Below are 15,386 nucleotides of genomic sequence, written 5' to 3'. Positions count from 1 at the left end.
AAAACTGAATGGATCATTCGATGTGGGTCCCACTTGATATGCGGACCGGTTTAGTCACCTTGGACGTGCTTTCAACGTCGAAAAACAAGCAATAACCATGTCCAAACACTGTTTTGGAGCCGTAACTAATTGTATCGGGATCACAAAAAAACATCTTAAATGCCTTCAAACGTCAAAATCTGCCCTCGAGAATGGTCCAATGGTACCAAGACCCATTGCCTTGCCAGAAGCTCTCTTGGGGCTTTTCAAAAAGGTATTATGGGTTGCATGGTTCCTCACGGTCTGAAAGTTACGACGTTCTCTATGTACTATAGTCTTGCGAAACAACCAAAAAAAAAAAAAAAGGAGGAGGGATGCAACACGAGGATTTCCCGGGAGGTCACCCATCCTAGTACGACTCTCGCCCAAGCACGCTTAACTGCGGAGTTCTGATGGGATCCGGTGCATTAGTGCTTGTATGATTGCATCCGTTAGTATATCCCATGCAATCGCATATATCCTTTTTTGAAAACTGAATGGATCATTCGATGTCGGTCCCACTTGATATGCGGATCGGTTTAGTCACCTTGGACGTGCTTCCAACGTCGAAAAACAAGCGATAACCATGTCCAAACACTGTTTTGGAGCCGTAACTAATTGTGTCGGGATGAAAAAAAAACATCTTAAATGCCTTCAAACGTCGAAATCTGCCCTCGAGAATGGTCCAATGGTACGAAGACCCATTGCCTTGCCAGAACATCTCTTCGGGCTTTTCAAAAAGGTATTATGGGTTGCGTGGTTCCTCACGGTCTGAAAGTTACGACGTTCTCTATGTACTATAATCTTGCGAAACAACCAAAAAAAAAAAAAAAAAAGGGGGAGGGATGCAACACGAGGACTTCCCGGGAGGTCACCTATCCTAGTACTACTTTCGCCCCAGCACGCTTAACTACGGAGTTCTGATGGTATCCGGTGCATTAGTGCTGGTATGATCGCATCCGTTAGTATATCCCATGCAATCGCATATATCCTTTTTGAAAACTGAATGGATCATTCGATGTGGGTCCCACTTGATATGCGGATCGGTTTAGTCACCTTGGACGTGCTTCCAACGTCGAAAAACAAGCGATAACCATGTCCAAACACTGTTTTGGAGCCGTAACTAATTGTGTCGGGATCAAAAAAAAACATCTTAAATGCCTTCAAACGTCAAAATCTACCCTCGAGAATGGTCCAATGGTACGAAGACCCATTGCCTTGCCAGAAGCTCTCTTGGGGCTTTTCAAAAAGGTATTATGGGTTGCATGGTTCCTCACGGTCTGAAAGTTACTACGTTCTCTATGTACTATAGTCTTGCGAAACAACCAAAAAAAAAAAAAAAGGAGGAGGGATGCAACACGAGGATTTCCCGGGAGGTCACCCATCCTAGTACGACTCTCGCCCAAGCACGCTTAACTGCGGAGTTCTGATGGGATCCAGTGCATTAGTGCTTGTATGATCGCATCCGTTAGTATATCCCATGCAATCGCATATATCCTTTTTTGAAAACTGAATGGATCATTCGATGTCGGTCCCACTTGATATGCGGATCGGTTTAGTCACCTTGGACGTGCTTCCAACGTCGAAAAACAAGCGATAACCATGTCCAAACACTGTTTTGGAGCCGTAACTAATTGTGTCGGGATGAAAAAAAAACATCTTAAATGCCTTCAAACGTCCAAATCTGCCCTCGAGAATGGTCCAATGGTACGAAGACCCATTGCCTTGCCAGAACATCTCTTCGGGCTTTTCAAAAAGGTATTATGGGTTGCGTGGTTCCTCACGGTCTGAAAGTTACGACGTTCTCTATGTACTATATTCTTGCAAAACAACCAAAAAAAAAAAAAAAAAGGGGGAGGGATGCAACACGAGGACTTCCCGGGAGGTCACCCATCCTAGTACTACTCTCGCCCAAGCAAGCATAACTGCGGAGTTCTGATGGGATCCGATGCATTAGTGCTGGTATGATCGCATCCGTTAGTATATCCCATGCAATCGCATATATCCTTTTTTGAAAACTGAATGGATCATTCGATGTGGGTCCCACTTGATATGCGGACCGGTTTAGTCACCTTGGACGTGCTTTCAACGTCGAAAAACAAGCAATAACCATGTCCAAACACTGTTTTGGAGCCGTAACTAATTGTATCGGGATCACAAAAAAACATCTTAAATGCCTTCAAACGTCAAAATCTGCCCTCGAGAATGGTCCAATGGTACCAAGACCCATTGCCTTGCCAGAAGCTCTCTTGGGGCTTTTCAAAAAGGTATTATGGGTTGCATGGTTCCTCACGGTCTGAAAGTTACTACGTTCTCTATGTACTATAGTCTTGCGAAACAACCAAAAAAAAAAAAAAAGGAGGAGGGATGCAACACGAGGATTTCCCGGGAGGTCACCCATCCTAGTACGACTCTCGCCCAAGCACGCTTAACTGCGGAGTTCTGATGGGATCCAGTGCATTAGTGCTTGTATGATCGCATCCGTTAGTATATCCCATGCAATCGCATATATCCTTTTTTGAAAACTGAATGGATCATTCGATGTCGGTCCCACTTGATATGCGGATCGGTTTAGTCACCTTGGACGTGCTTCCAACGTCGAAAAACAAGCGATAACCATGTCCAAACACTGTTTTGGAGCCGTAACTAATTGTGTCGGGATGAAAAAAAAACATCTTAAATGCCTTCAAACGTCCAAATCTGCCCTCGAGAATGGTCCAATGGTACGAAGACCCATTGCCTTGCCAGAACATCTCTTCGGGCTTTTCAAAAAGGTATTATGGGTTGCGTGGTTCCTCACGGTCTGAAAGTTACGACGTTCTCTATGTACTATATTCTTGCAAAACAACCAAAAAAAAAAAAAAAAAGGGGGAGGGATGCAACACGAGGACTTCCCGGGAGGTCACCCATCCTAGTACTACTCTCGCCCAAGCAAGCATAACTGCGGAGTTCTGATGGGATCCGATGCATTAGTGCTGGTATGATCGCATCCGTTAGTATATCCCATGCAATCGCATATATCCTTTTTTGAAAACTGAATGGATCATTCGATGTGGGTCCCACTTGATATGCGGACCGGTTTAGTCACCTTGGACGTGCTTTCAACGTCGAAAAACAAGCAATAACCATGTCCAAACACTGTTTTGGAGCCGTAACTAATTGTATCGGGATCACAAAAAAACATCTTAAATGCCTTCAAACGTCAAAATCTGCCCTCGAGAATGGTCCAATGGTACCAAGACCCATTGCCTTGCCAGAAGCTCTCTTGGGGCTTTTCAAAAAGGTATTATGGGTTGCATGGTTCCTCACGGTCTGAAAGTTACGACGTTCTCTATGTACTATAGTCTTGCGAAACAACCAAAAAAAAAAAAAAAGGAGGAGGGATGCAACACGAGGATTTCCCGGGAGGTCACCCATCCTAGTACGACTCTCGCCCAAGCACGCTTAACTGCGGAGTTCTGATGGGATCCGGTGCATTAGTGCTTGTATGATTGCATCCGTTAGTATATCCCATGCAATCGCATATATCCTTTTTTGAAAACTGAATGGATCATTCGATGTCGGTCCCACTTGATATGCGGATCGGTTTAGTCACCTTGGACGTGCTTCCAACGTCGAAAAACAAGCGATAACCATGTCCAAACACTGTTTTGGAGCCGTAACTAATTGTGTCGGGATGAAAAAAAAACATCTTAAATGCCTTCAAACGTCGAAATCTGCCCTCGAGAATGGTCCAATGGTACGAAGACCCATTGCCTTGCCAGAACATCTCTTCGGGCTTTTCAAAAAGGTATTATGGGTTGCGTGGTTCCTCACGGTCTGAAAGTTACGACGTTCTCTATGTACTATAATCTTGCGAAACAACCAAAAAAAAAAAAAAAAAAGGGGGAGGGATGCAACACGAGGACTTCCCGGGAGGTCACCTATCCTAGTACTACTTTCGCCCAAGCACGCTTAACTACGGAGTTCTGATGGTATCCGGTGCATTAGTGCTGGTATGATCGCATCCGTTAGTATATCCCATGCAATCGCATATATCCTTTTTGAAAACTGAATGGATCATTCGATGTCGGTCCCACTTGATATGCGGATCGGTTTAGTCACCTTGGACGTGCTTCCAACGTCGAAAAACAAGCGATAACCATGTCCAAACACTGTTTTGGAGCCGTAACTAATTGTGTCGGGATGAAAAAAAAACATCTTAAATGCCTTCAAACGTCCAAATCTGCCCTCGAGAATGGTCCAATGGTACGAAGACCCATTGCCTTGCCAGAACATCTCTTCGGGCTTTTCAAAAAGGTATTATGGGTTGCGTGGTTCCTCACGGTCTGAAAGTTACGACGTTCTCTATGTACTATATTCTTGCGAAACAACCAAAAAAAAAAAAAAAAGGGGGAGGGATGCAACACGAGGACTTCCCGGGAGGTCACCCATCCTAGTACTACTCTCGCCCAAGCAAGCATAACTGCGGAGTTCTGATGGGATCCGATGCATTAGTGCTGGTATGATCGCATCCGTTAGTATATCCCATGCAATCGCATATATCCTTTTTTGAAAACTGAATGGATCATTCGATGTGGGTCCCACTTGATATGCGGACCGGTTTAGTCACCTTGGACGTGCTTTCAACGTCGAAAAACAAGCAATAACCATGTCCAAACACTGTTTTGGAGCCGTAACTAATTGTATCGGGATCACAAAAAAACATCTTAAATGCCTTCAAACGTCAAAATCTGCCCTCGAGAATGGTCCAATGGTACCAAGACCCATTGCCTTGCCAGAAGCTCTCTTGGGGCTTTTCAAAAAGGTATTATGGGTTGCATGGTTCCTCACGGTCTGAAAGTTACGACGTTCTCTATGTACTATAGTCTTGCGAAACAACCAAAAAAAAAAAAAAAGGAGGAGGGATGCAACACGAGGATTTCCCGGGAGGTCACCCATCCTAGTACGACTCTCGCCCAAGCACGCTTAACTGCGGAGTTCTGATGGGATCCGGTGCATTAGTGCTTGTATGATCGCATCCGTTAGTATATCCCATGCAATCGCATATATCCTTTTTTGAAAACTGAATGGATCATTCGATGTCGGTCCCACTTGATATGCGGATCGGTTTAGTCACCTTGGACGTGCTTCCAACGTCGAAAAACAAGCGATAACCATGTCCAAACACTGTTTTGGAGCCGTAACTAATTGTGTCGGGATGAAAAAAAAACATCTTAAATGCCTTCAAACGTCCAAATCTGCCCTCGAGAATGGTCCAATGGTACGAAGACCCATTGCCTTGCCAGAACATCTCTTCGGGCTTTTCAAAAAGGTATTATGGGTTGCGTGGTTCCTCACGGTCTGAAAGTTACGACGTTCTCTATGTACTATATTCTTGCGAAACAACCAAAAAAAAAAAAAAAAGGGGGAGGGATGCAACACGAGGACTTCCCGGGAGGTCACCCATCCTAGTACTACTCTCGCCCAAGCAAGCATAACTGCGGAGTTCTGATGGGATCCGATGCATTAGTGCTGGTATGATCGCATCCGTTAGTATATCCCATGCAATCGCATATATCCTTTTTTGAAAACTGAATGGATCATTCGATGTGGGTCCCACTTGATATGCGGACCGGTTTAGTCACCTTGGACGTGCTTTCAACGTCGAAAAACAAGCAATAACCATGTCCAAACACTGTTTTGGAGCCGTAACTAATTGTATCGGGATCACAAAAAAACATCTTAAATGCCTTCAAACGTCAAAATCTGCCCTCGAGAATGGTCCAATGGTACCAAGACCCATTGCCTTGCCAGAAGCTCTCTTGGGGCTTTTCAAAAAGGTATTATGGGTTGCATGGTTCCTCACGGTCTGAAAGTTACGACGTTCTCTATGTACTATAGTCTTGCGAAACAACCAAAAAAAAAAAAAAAGGAGGAGGGATGCAACACGAGGATTTCCCGGGAGGTCACCCATCCTAGTACGACTCTCGCCCAAGCACGCTTAACTGCGGAGTTCTGATGGGATCCGGTGCATTAGTGCTTGTATGATTGCATCCGTTAGTATATCCCATGCAATCGCATATATCCTTTTTTGAAAACTGAATGGATCATTCGATGTCGGTCCCACTTGATATGCGGATCGGTTTAGTCACCTTGGACGTGCTTCCAACGTCGAAAAACAAGCGATAACCATGTCCAAACACTGTTTTGGAGCCGTAACTAATTGTGTCGGGATGAAAAAAAAACATCTTAAATGCCTTCAAACGTCGAAATCTGCCCTCGAGAATGGTCCAATGGTACGAAGACCCATTGCCTTGCCAGAACATCTCTTCGGGCTTTTCAAAAAGGTATTATGGGTTGCGTGGTTCCTCACGGTCTGAAAGTTACGACGTTCTCTATGTACTATAATCTTGCGAAACAACCAAAAAAAAAAAAAAAAAAGGGGGAGGGATGCAACACGAGGACTTCCCGGGAGGTCACCTATCCTAGTACTACTTTCGCCCAAGCACGCTTAACTACGGAGTTCTGATGGTATCCGGTGCATTAGTGCTGGTATGATCGCATCCGTTAGTATATCCCATGCAATCGCATATATCCTTTTTGAAAACTGAATGGATCATTCGATGTGGGTCCCACTTGATATGCGGATCGGTTTAGTCACCTTGGACGTGCTTCCAACGTCGAAAAACAAGCGATAACCATGTCCAAACACTGTTTTGGAGCCGTAACTAATTGTGTCGGGATCAAAAAAAAACATCTTAAATGCCTTCAAACGTCAAAATCTACCCTCGAGAATGGTCCAATGGTACGAAGTCCCATTGCCTTGCCAGAAGCTCTCTTGGGGCTTTTCAAAAAGGTATTATGGGTTGCATGGTTCCTCACGGTCTGAAAGTTACGACGTTCTCTATGTACTATAGTCTTGCGAAACAACCAAAAAAAAAAAAAAAGGAGGAGGGATGCAACACGAGGATTTCCCGGGAGGTCACCCATCCTAGTACGACTCTCGCCCAAGCACGCTTAACTGCGGAGTTCTGATGGGATCCGGTGCATTAGTGCTTGTATGATCGCATCCGTTAGTATATCCCATGCAATCGCATATATCCTTTTTTGAAAACTGAATGGATCATTCGATGTCGGTCCCACTTGATATGCGGATCGGTTTAGTCACCTTGGACGTGCTTCCAACGTCGAAAAACAAGCGATAACCATGTCCAAACACTGTTTTGGTGCCGTAACTAATTGTGTCGGGATGAAAAAAAAACATCTTAAATGCCTTCAAACGTCCAAATCTGCCCTCGAGAATGGTCCAATGGTACGAAGACCCATTGCCTTGCCAGAACATCTCTTCGGGCTTTTCAAAAAGGTATTATGGGTTGCGTGGTTCCTCACGGTCTGAAAGTTACGACGTTCTCTATGTACTATATTCTTGCGAAACAACCAAAAAAAAAAAAAAAGCGGGAGGGATGCAACACGAGGACTTCCCGGGAGGTCACCCATCCTAGTACTACTCTCGCCCAAGCAAGCATAACTGCGGAGTTCTGATGGGATCCGATGCATTAGTGCTGGTATGATCGCATCCGTTAGTATATCCCATGCAATCGCATATATCCTTTTTTGAAAACTGATAGGATCATTCGATGTGGGTCCCACTTGATATGCGGACCGGTTTAGTCACCTTGGACGTGCTTTCAACGTCGAAAAACAAGCAATAACCATGTCCAAACACTATTTTGGAGCCGTAACTAATTGTGTCGGGATCACAAAAAACATCTTAAATGCCTTCAAACGTCAAAATCTGCCCTCGAGAATGGTCTAATGGTACCAAGACCCATTGCCTTGCCAGAAGTTCTCTTGGGGCTTTTCAAAAAGGTATTATGGGTTGCATGGTTCCTCACGGTCTGAAAGTTACGACGTTCTCTATGTACTATAGTCTTGCGAAACAACCAAAAAAAAAAAAAAAAAAGGGGGAGGGATGCAACACGAGGACTTCCCGGGAGGTCACCTATCCTAGTACTACTTTCGCCCAAGCACGCTTAACTACGGAGTTCTGATGGTATCCGGTGCATTAGTGCTGGTATGATCGCATCCGTTAGTATATCCCATGCAATCGCATATATCCTTTTTGAAAACTGAATGGATCATTCGATGTGGGTCCCACTTGATATGCGGATCGGTTTAGTCACCTTGGACGTGCTTCCAACGTCGAAAAACAAGCGATAACCATGTCCAAACACTGTTTTGGAGCCGTAACTAATTGTGTCGGGATCAAAAAAAAACATCTTAAATGCCTTCAAACGTCAAAATCTACCCTCGAGAATGGTCCAATGGTACGAAGACCCATTGCCTTGCCAGAAGCTCTCTTGGGGCTTTTCAAAAAGGTATTATGGGTTGCATGGTTCCTCACGGTCTGAAAGTTACGACGTTCTCTATGTACTATAGTCTTGCGAAACAACCAAAAAAAAAAAAAAAAAAGGGGGAGGGATGCAACACGAGGACTTCCCGAGAGGTCACCCATCCTAGTACTACTCTCGCCCAAGCAAGCATAACTGCGGAGTTCTGATGGGATCCGGTGCATTAGTGCTGGTATGTTCGCATCCGTTAGTATATCCCATGCAATCGCATATATCCTTTTTTGAAAACTGAATGGATCATTCGATGTGGGTCCCACTTGATATGCGGACCGGTTTAGTCACCTTGGACGTGCTTTCAACGTCGAAAAACAAGCGATAACCATGTCCAAACACTGTTTTGGAGCCGTAACTAATTGTGTCGAGATAAAAAAAACATCTTAAATGCCTTCAAACGTCAAAACTATCAGGCAGGTCTACCCGAGGAGGATCCAAGAGCAAGAAGAACACCCGAAGATCTACCCGAGGTGTAACCCGACCTCACCCTCATGTACCCCATCGAGTAGACCATCAGGCAGGTCTTGGAAGCTAGGTCAAAGGGGTTTCCATATATAAACCCCTCCTCTCCTAGCTCGCAAACGAGCATGCCGCAGACCCTCAAACCAGAGAGCGAGAGCTTCTGTGAGAGAACTGAGCGACTCAAACACTTTTCCCTTTTGTTTTCGATTTTATTTCATAACTTTTTATCATTTCGTTTAGATTTCTATCATGTATTCTTTCTACTCTACTCTACCGTTTATTATAATGCAATTTTCATTCTTATATGTTGTTATGTTTCTTGTTATTATGTCCGAGTAGTGTAGTAAAGTTTCTCGGGATGGGATAGATGATTTTGTGTTCTTGATCGGTTAGGATGCCTTAGTTTGATTGTATGTGTTTGATAGATTTCCTTCTAGGTTGGTGTTCTTAATGCTGTCAACAGACCGAGAGGTTGAGATTAGATCTAAGGTGTTTTACCACCGAGAGGTGTAAATGAGATGCTTGAATCAACCAATGCTAGAGGTTTACTCACTTAGCCTAAGAGATTAGATGAGTAAGGGGTTTACTGACAATAATGAATCGGATCTTAATGCCTGCTTGGTCATGTTTCTCCAACGATTGTTGGGTAGGGGAGTGATCAAGGTTGATTTTTTCTAGTGCGAGAGTGTGTTAACAAGATTTTTGAGATTCATTGTCTAGAAAATATTTGCTTGAGGCATGTAAGACATCTGTACTGGTCAAGAATACTTAGGATTCGATTACCCCATCCTTAGAAGCTTTCGTATTTTAATTGTTTGCATTTTCTTTCATCACTCGATCTCTTACCCGATCAGGTACACGATAACCTGGATCGAGTAACCCCTCGAGTTGTTCATATTTCATTTGCCTACTCGATCACCCCACTCGAATGCTGGCATCGAGTGCTTAGGTCGTGTAGTTCTTTGTTTACTTTCTTTTCTTTTATTACTTTAGGATTGGTAGTCTAAAACCCTATTTGCTTGGCTTGACTTGCACTGTTCTGATTAGATCCTTCTTGCTAGTAATTAACAAAAATTTGGATTGATAACCCTTTGTACTACAACTGCATAGGGAATTGATACCCTGGGTGAAAACATGTCTATCAATTTGGCGTCATTGCCATTTGGTTGTGTTTATTTTGCTACGTTTAGGATTTCAGCACTTGCTAGATCAAGTTCTTTTGTTTATATTGGTTTGGAATCTGACTTGTGTGCTTTCGCTCTTGTCTGTTTTGATTCTCAGGTACAACCCGAGCACCCACCCGACCCGTCACTCGATCACCTGGATCGAGTTGACCCTCGTGTACACACTCGGACACCTACCTGTGCATGCAAACCTGATCCAGAGGTAGCCAGAACCTGAGTCCTTTCATCGACAACATCGACAGACCAAGGCTACTGAGACAACAACAAATTCAACCGCAACCAGCAATCATTGAGGAGACAATGAACAATCAGAACGGTCCACCAGCTCCTCAAGCAAGGACCAACATAGGAGCAGGAGATGCTCCATCTACTCACACTCAAAGGAATGACATTGTACCACCTGCTGTGCAAAACAACAATTTTGAGATCAAGAGTAGTCTCATCCAGATGATACAGAGTACCAAGTTTCATGGATTGCCAATGGAGGGCCCATTGGATCATCTGGATGAATATGATAGGCTCTGTAGCCTCACCAAGATAAATAGAGTTAGTGAAGATGGATTCAACCTCAGGCTTTTCCCATTCTCTTTGGGAGACAAAGCACACATCTGGGAGAAATCACTCCCCAAGGAGTCCATCACCACTTGGGAAGCGTTCAAGAAGGCATTCCTGGCCAAATTCTTCTCCAACTCCAGAACCGCAAGGCTGAGAAATGACATTTCCGGCTTTGTTCAGAAGAACAATGAGACGTTCAGTGAAGCTTGGGAACGTTTCAAGGGATACACCACCCGATGTCCACATCATGGATTCAGTAATGCTTCATTGCTGAGTACGCTTTATAGAGGAGTGGTCCCCAAGATACGGATGTTGCTGGACACCGCAGGTAATGGTAACTTCCTCAACAAGGATGTTGATGAAGGTTGGGACCTAGTGGAGAACTTGGCTCAATCTCATGGGAATTACAATGAGGAGTACGATCGCACTGTGCGATCTACAGGAGAGGAAGAAGCCAAGTACAAGAGGGACATGAGAGCCCTAAATGACAAGCTTGATAAACTACTTAACCAGCAGCAGCATGTTCATGCCATATCAGAGGAAGAGCAATTTTTACACCAAGATGGGGAGACTGTACAAATAGAGAATGTCAACTACATCAACAACCAGGGAGGTTACAACAAAGGGTACAACAACTACAAGCCGAATCCGAATCTGTCTTATCGAAACCAGAGTGTTGCCAATCCTTCGGACCAAACTTACCCATCTGCAGTTCAAGGGAACCAGGTCAACCAGAAACCTTTTGTCCAGTACAATCAAGGATATGCCCCTAAGCAGCAATACTCTGGAAACTACAACCAACCACCTGGATTCCAACAGCATCAAGGCCAGCAGAACCAATCACAGGAAGCTGAGTTACGCGGCCTACTTTAGCAAATGATTCAGAATCAGGCTTCCGCATGTATGGACACCGCGAAACATTGTGCGGAGATGAGCAACAAGATAAACTGAGGGTACAATGATTTGAATGCAAAGTACGAATCGCTTAACACTAAGCTGAGGTACCTAGAGGGTCACCACAACAACCAATCAGCTCCAAAGATCAACCAACTCCCAGGTAAAGCTGTTCAGAACCCTAAGGATTATGCCACTGCCCAAGCCATCTTCCTTGATGATGACTACGAGGATTACCTCACTGAGGACAGTGATGTTCAAGATGGGGAGGATATGGATCACTATGGGTTAAACGAGGCCAAGTATTACATATCCGAGTATGAACCCGAGCCTTCACCCGGGGAGACTGATCGAGTTGATGATCGAGCACTGGTTCAAAAATCACAAACTGAAGACCAACCCGAGGCGGAACCCGATGACCTACCCGATGATGGCGATCGGATGATGCATCGAGTAGATGTTGAAACAAGAGATCAGCCTCAACTACCTGTAGCAAAGAAAGGGGAGATAGAGGAAAGGTTCAATGCTACACTTGACATCCAACTGGAGGCGCTTGCAGAGCGTATGGCCAAGCATAAAGCTCCACCTCCTAAGCTTTTGACACCACACGAACTTCAAGAGGAATCTGCCAAGGAGGCAGCTCGGCTGGAGACTAAGGTTAAGGAGGCTGTCAAGCAGATTGGGTTTGAGATTCTCAGAAGTGGAGTGTGTTTAGATCCTGAGCTGCGAATCGAGGAAAAATTGGAGGATCCTGGCTCTTTTACTTTGCCATGCTCGATAGGACTCCGAATTTTCAAGAATTGCTTGTGCGACCTTGGAGCTTCAGTTAGCATTATGCCACTCTCAATTGCCAACTAGTTGGGTTTCAGTAATTGTAAACCGAGTATTTTGTATCTGGTTCTAGCTGATAGAACAGTCAGACATCCTAGTGGGATCCTAGAAAACTTGCCACTCAGGATCGAAAGAATAGAAGTCCCTACTGACTTCATAATCCTTGATATGGATAAGGAACAAGACGATCCACTGATTCTAGGAAGACCATTCTTGGCAAAAATTGGTGCTGTGATCGAGGTAAAGTAAGGCAAGATCAGAATAGAGCATGGTGAGCACTTTAAGATGGACTTTGATGTGAAGAAGGGGATAAAGAGGCCAACCATTGATGGTCAAGCTTTTTTCACTAAGACAAAGCAGAGAAAATTAAGCATCTTGAGGAGGTCAACACTACATTTGCCTTGGAACCTGCAAAATCAGTTGAACCAGTCTGCTATAGAGGAGAGGATTCCAGAACCTCCTCCACCTGGATCCCATGCTTAAGGAGCATGAAGAGTCAAGCTTAGTGACTTAAAACAAGCTCACTTAGGAGGAAGTCCCAAAGGTATCTTCCGTTTTGTTTTAATTTTGTTTTATTTGTTTTATCTTATTTTCTATTTTTAAATATTCTAAAAAAAAAAGGAAATTGAGGAACCCGAGGGTCAACCCGACACCGTACTCGACGCGCCTGATCGTTTCCCTGCTCGGGTGGAGAGTGGAGTCCAATTCCACAAGCCAAGCCCACTCTCGGTGAAGCACACCAACCAAACCCTACTCTATTTAAGGGTTTCGAACCCTTCCTCCTTAGCACCTTCGATGAGTTTCTCTCAACCCTAGAGTTTTTTTGTTCTTGTTTCCATTCTTTCTATTCTCTCTAAAACTCGAGTTTCATTCGATTTTCTTTGGGACTAACCCTATTAACCTTGAGACTTAGCCTTTTCTTCTCAAGGATTCGAACATGGAGTCACACACGAAAACCTACCAAAGGAAGGGAAGAAGATCAACCTCCGCCGCTGCTACAACCGGAATTGATACCGCCGAACCTCGAGAATCCCAAGGGAGAGGAAATGTTCCGCATTCCCAACCGTAGGCTGGACGTTTTGCTTCACCAACCCGATGCTCAACCCGATCCGTCACCCAATCCGGTGCTTGAGCAACCGATCGGGTAGACCACGGATTTCGCTCACCGTGTCCAATGGCGAGTGTTGTTCGCCGATCTCCTCGACGTAGGGACCTGTCTACGTCTGAAAGAACCGTTAACAACCCCATGGAGGTCGATTCTGATGCTGGTGGAGAAGAGCAAGGGGAGATCCAAACCTCTCGATCAAGGAGCAGAGCTGCGGTTGCAAGAGGGAATAGGCCAGCTTCAGAGAAGGCCGAGAGGGTAGCTGAGAGAGCAGCTAAGGAAGAGGATCAAGACGCAAAGGAGGAGAACCGAGAGAGAGAAGAGGAGCAGAGAGAGATAACACGCCAAGCCTCGCGGAGGCTGAAGCAGAAGGAGGTGGAGACTCCGGCAAAACTCTTCAAAGTTTTCTGGTAGATGAGCTTCGTTGGTACCCGATACCCTCACCGTGAGACAATGAAGCAGTTGGGCATCGCTAGAGATGTCGAGTTCTTGTTCGACATGTGCCACCTGGGCCATATGATGCAAGCTCACCTTGAAGCCTATGAGGAGGAGACGCTCCACTTTCTCTCCACTTTGAAGCTGCACTACTTTGAGGACCACCCGACCCTACTACCCGATGGGGGGATCGGGTTCATCACCTTCTCCGTGAGGAACAAAGAGTACCGGCTCACTTTCAAAGAGATGGAGAAGTTGTATGGTTTCAAAGCTGGTAGTGGGGAATGAATGGAGGTTAGCAAGGAGGAAATGAGGTCCCTATGGCTGACAATAGGAGACAAGCTCCCCTACAAGTCCACAAGCTCCAAATCAGCTCAAATAAGGAGCCCTGTCTTGAGGTATTTTCACAAGTCCCTTGCATGCACTCTTTTTGCTGGAAAAGAGACTGGGAATGTGAATGATCATGAGCTCCAGCTGTTAGACATTGCATTGTGTGGAGTTTTGGAAAATGCTAGGGATGGTACACCGCTAGTTGGAGATGTTGTGGATACTAGTATGGTGTTTGTGCTGCTCGATCAATTCCTCTACCTTAACTCGTGGGCCATTAAGAGAAGAGAAGGAGGCGGAGAGATCTCCATTGGAGGACTGATTACACCGATCTTGGTAGCTTGTGATGTTCCCTTGAAGGGAATAGTTTATGAACCGAGATGGCTGAACGTAAACTACCTCGTGCTGGCAAGATTTTTGGCCTATGAGAGGCCTAACGATATGATGCTTTTCAAGTTTATCCACCCAACCGCCGGAGCCGCCCAAATGATTCTACCTAATGTCATGTGCACCAAGGTTCGGCTGGGAGACAACATAGACTTCGAACCGCCTTTGGGAAAGCTGTACAATCCGGAGGAGGAATCGAAAGCTGAGAAGAGAGAGGAAACCGGGCAAAGACAGGGAGATAGCTCGGAAGATTTCGATTTTGAGGAGTATGTGTACTCTCAAAAGCAACCGGTTGGAGTGAGGGAAGCCCACAAGAGGATTGGATGGCTGAAGAGGATGAACAAGTTTTTGGTGATGAAGGTAAAAGATCTTACCAGTTTGGTAAAGACCATGGGAGGTCAGATCAAGGAGCTGCAAGACAAGGAAAGCTGTGCCTCAGCTCCTACCTCGGCACACGCACCAACTTGGATGGGGAGAAGCGGACCGCTAGGAGGAACCTCCTTCTTCACCAACCCATGAGGTACCAATTTCATCTGACCCTTGTATATAACATTGCATTTAGTTTTCTTTTATTTTGTGTTATTCTTGGATTCTTTTTCCAACTTTTATTTACACAGAGACTGTGTAATTTAAGTTTGGGGGAGGGTCCTAGAATGTATTTAACATTGTGTTTTATTTTATTAATTTTTTTATTTCAAATTTTTGCATACTAATTTTATTCATTTGAGTCTGCATCCATGTGCATTAAAAAACTAAAAAAATTAAAAATTAAGAACCAAAATGAAAAAAAAAAAAAAAAAA

The 15,386-nt window shown here is 44.7% G+C and overlaps 8 non-coding genes and 10 pseudogenes across 8 annotated transcripts; all 18 read right to left on the bottom strand.

The window, feature by feature from the left end:
- Positions 1–350: 350 nt before the first annotated feature.
- LOC147931194 (5S ribosomal RNA) lies at positions 351–469 on the bottom strand. Its single transcript, XR_015576438.1, has one exon. It is a non-coding gene; the product is annotated as a 5S ribosomal RNA (ribosomal RNA).
- A 391-nt stretch (positions 470–860) lies between these two features.
- On the bottom strand, positions 861–979 carry LOC147931193 (5S ribosomal RNA; annotated as a pseudogene).
- Positions 980–1,366: 387 nt separating this feature from the next.
- Positions 1,367–1,485, bottom strand: LOC147931192 (5S ribosomal RNA). The gene has a single exon (XR_015576588.1). It is a non-coding gene; the product is annotated as a 5S ribosomal RNA (ribosomal RNA).
- Positions 1,486–1,875: 390 nt separating this feature from the next.
- On the bottom strand, positions 1,876–1,994 carry LOC147931191 (5S ribosomal RNA; annotated as a pseudogene).
- A 388-nt stretch (positions 1,995–2,382) lies between these two features.
- On the bottom strand, positions 2,383–2,501 carry LOC147931190 (5S ribosomal RNA). The gene has a single exon (XR_015576587.1). It is a non-coding gene; the product is annotated as a 5S ribosomal RNA (ribosomal RNA).
- A 390-nt stretch (positions 2,502–2,891) lies between these two features.
- On the bottom strand, positions 2,892–3,010 carry LOC147931189 (5S ribosomal RNA; annotated as a pseudogene).
- A 388-nt stretch (positions 3,011–3,398) lies between these two features.
- LOC147931188 (5S ribosomal RNA) lies at positions 3,399–3,517 on the bottom strand. Its single transcript, XR_015576437.1, has one exon. It is a non-coding gene; the product is annotated as a 5S ribosomal RNA (ribosomal RNA).
- Positions 3,518–3,908: 391 nt separating this feature from the next.
- Positions 3,909–4,027, bottom strand: LOC147931187 (5S ribosomal RNA; annotated as a pseudogene).
- Positions 4,028–4,415: 388 nt separating this feature from the next.
- On the bottom strand, positions 4,416–4,534 carry LOC147931186 (5S ribosomal RNA; annotated as a pseudogene).
- A 388-nt stretch (positions 4,535–4,922) lies between these two features.
- LOC147931185 (5S ribosomal RNA) lies at positions 4,923–5,041 on the bottom strand. Its single transcript, XR_015576276.1, has one exon. It is a non-coding gene; the product is annotated as a 5S ribosomal RNA (ribosomal RNA).
- Positions 5,042–5,430: 389 nt separating this feature from the next.
- On the bottom strand, positions 5,431–5,549 carry LOC147931184 (5S ribosomal RNA; annotated as a pseudogene).
- A 388-nt stretch (positions 5,550–5,937) lies between these two features.
- Positions 5,938–6,056, bottom strand: LOC147931183 (5S ribosomal RNA). The gene has a single exon (XR_015576435.1). It is a non-coding gene; the product is annotated as a 5S ribosomal RNA (ribosomal RNA).
- Positions 6,057–6,447: 391 nt separating this feature from the next.
- Positions 6,448–6,566, bottom strand: LOC147931182 (5S ribosomal RNA; annotated as a pseudogene).
- Positions 6,567–6,953: 387 nt separating this feature from the next.
- LOC147931181 (5S ribosomal RNA) lies at positions 6,954–7,072 on the bottom strand. The gene has a single exon (XR_015576275.1). It is a non-coding gene; the product is annotated as a 5S ribosomal RNA (ribosomal RNA).
- A 388-nt stretch (positions 7,073–7,460) lies between these two features.
- On the bottom strand, positions 7,461–7,579 carry LOC147931180 (5S ribosomal RNA; annotated as a pseudogene).
- Positions 7,580–7,969: 390 nt separating this feature from the next.
- LOC147931179 (5S ribosomal RNA) lies at positions 7,970–8,088 on the bottom strand (annotated as a pseudogene).
- Positions 8,089–8,478: 390 nt separating this feature from the next.
- On the bottom strand, positions 8,479–8,597 carry LOC147931178 (5S ribosomal RNA; annotated as a pseudogene).
- Positions 8,598–10,753: 2,156 nt separating this feature from the next.
- On the bottom strand, positions 10,754–10,860 carry LOC147931177 (small nucleolar RNA R71). The gene has a single exon (XR_015576731.1). It is a non-coding gene; the product is annotated as a small nucleolar RNA R71 (small nucleolar RNA).
- Between the last annotated feature and the right edge of the window lie 4,526 nt (positions 10,861–15,386).

Source organism: Camelina sativa, chromosome 12, assembly GCF_030686135.1.
Source record: "Camelina sativa cultivar CO46 ecotype springtype chromosome 12, ASM3068613v1".
Classification (NCBI taxonomy): Eukaryota; Viridiplantae; Streptophyta; class Magnoliopsida; order Brassicales; family Brassicaceae; genus Camelina; species Camelina sativa.
The sequence above is the reverse complement of the archived record's forward strand: the minus strand, read 5'-3'. Positions and strand labels throughout refer to the sequence as shown.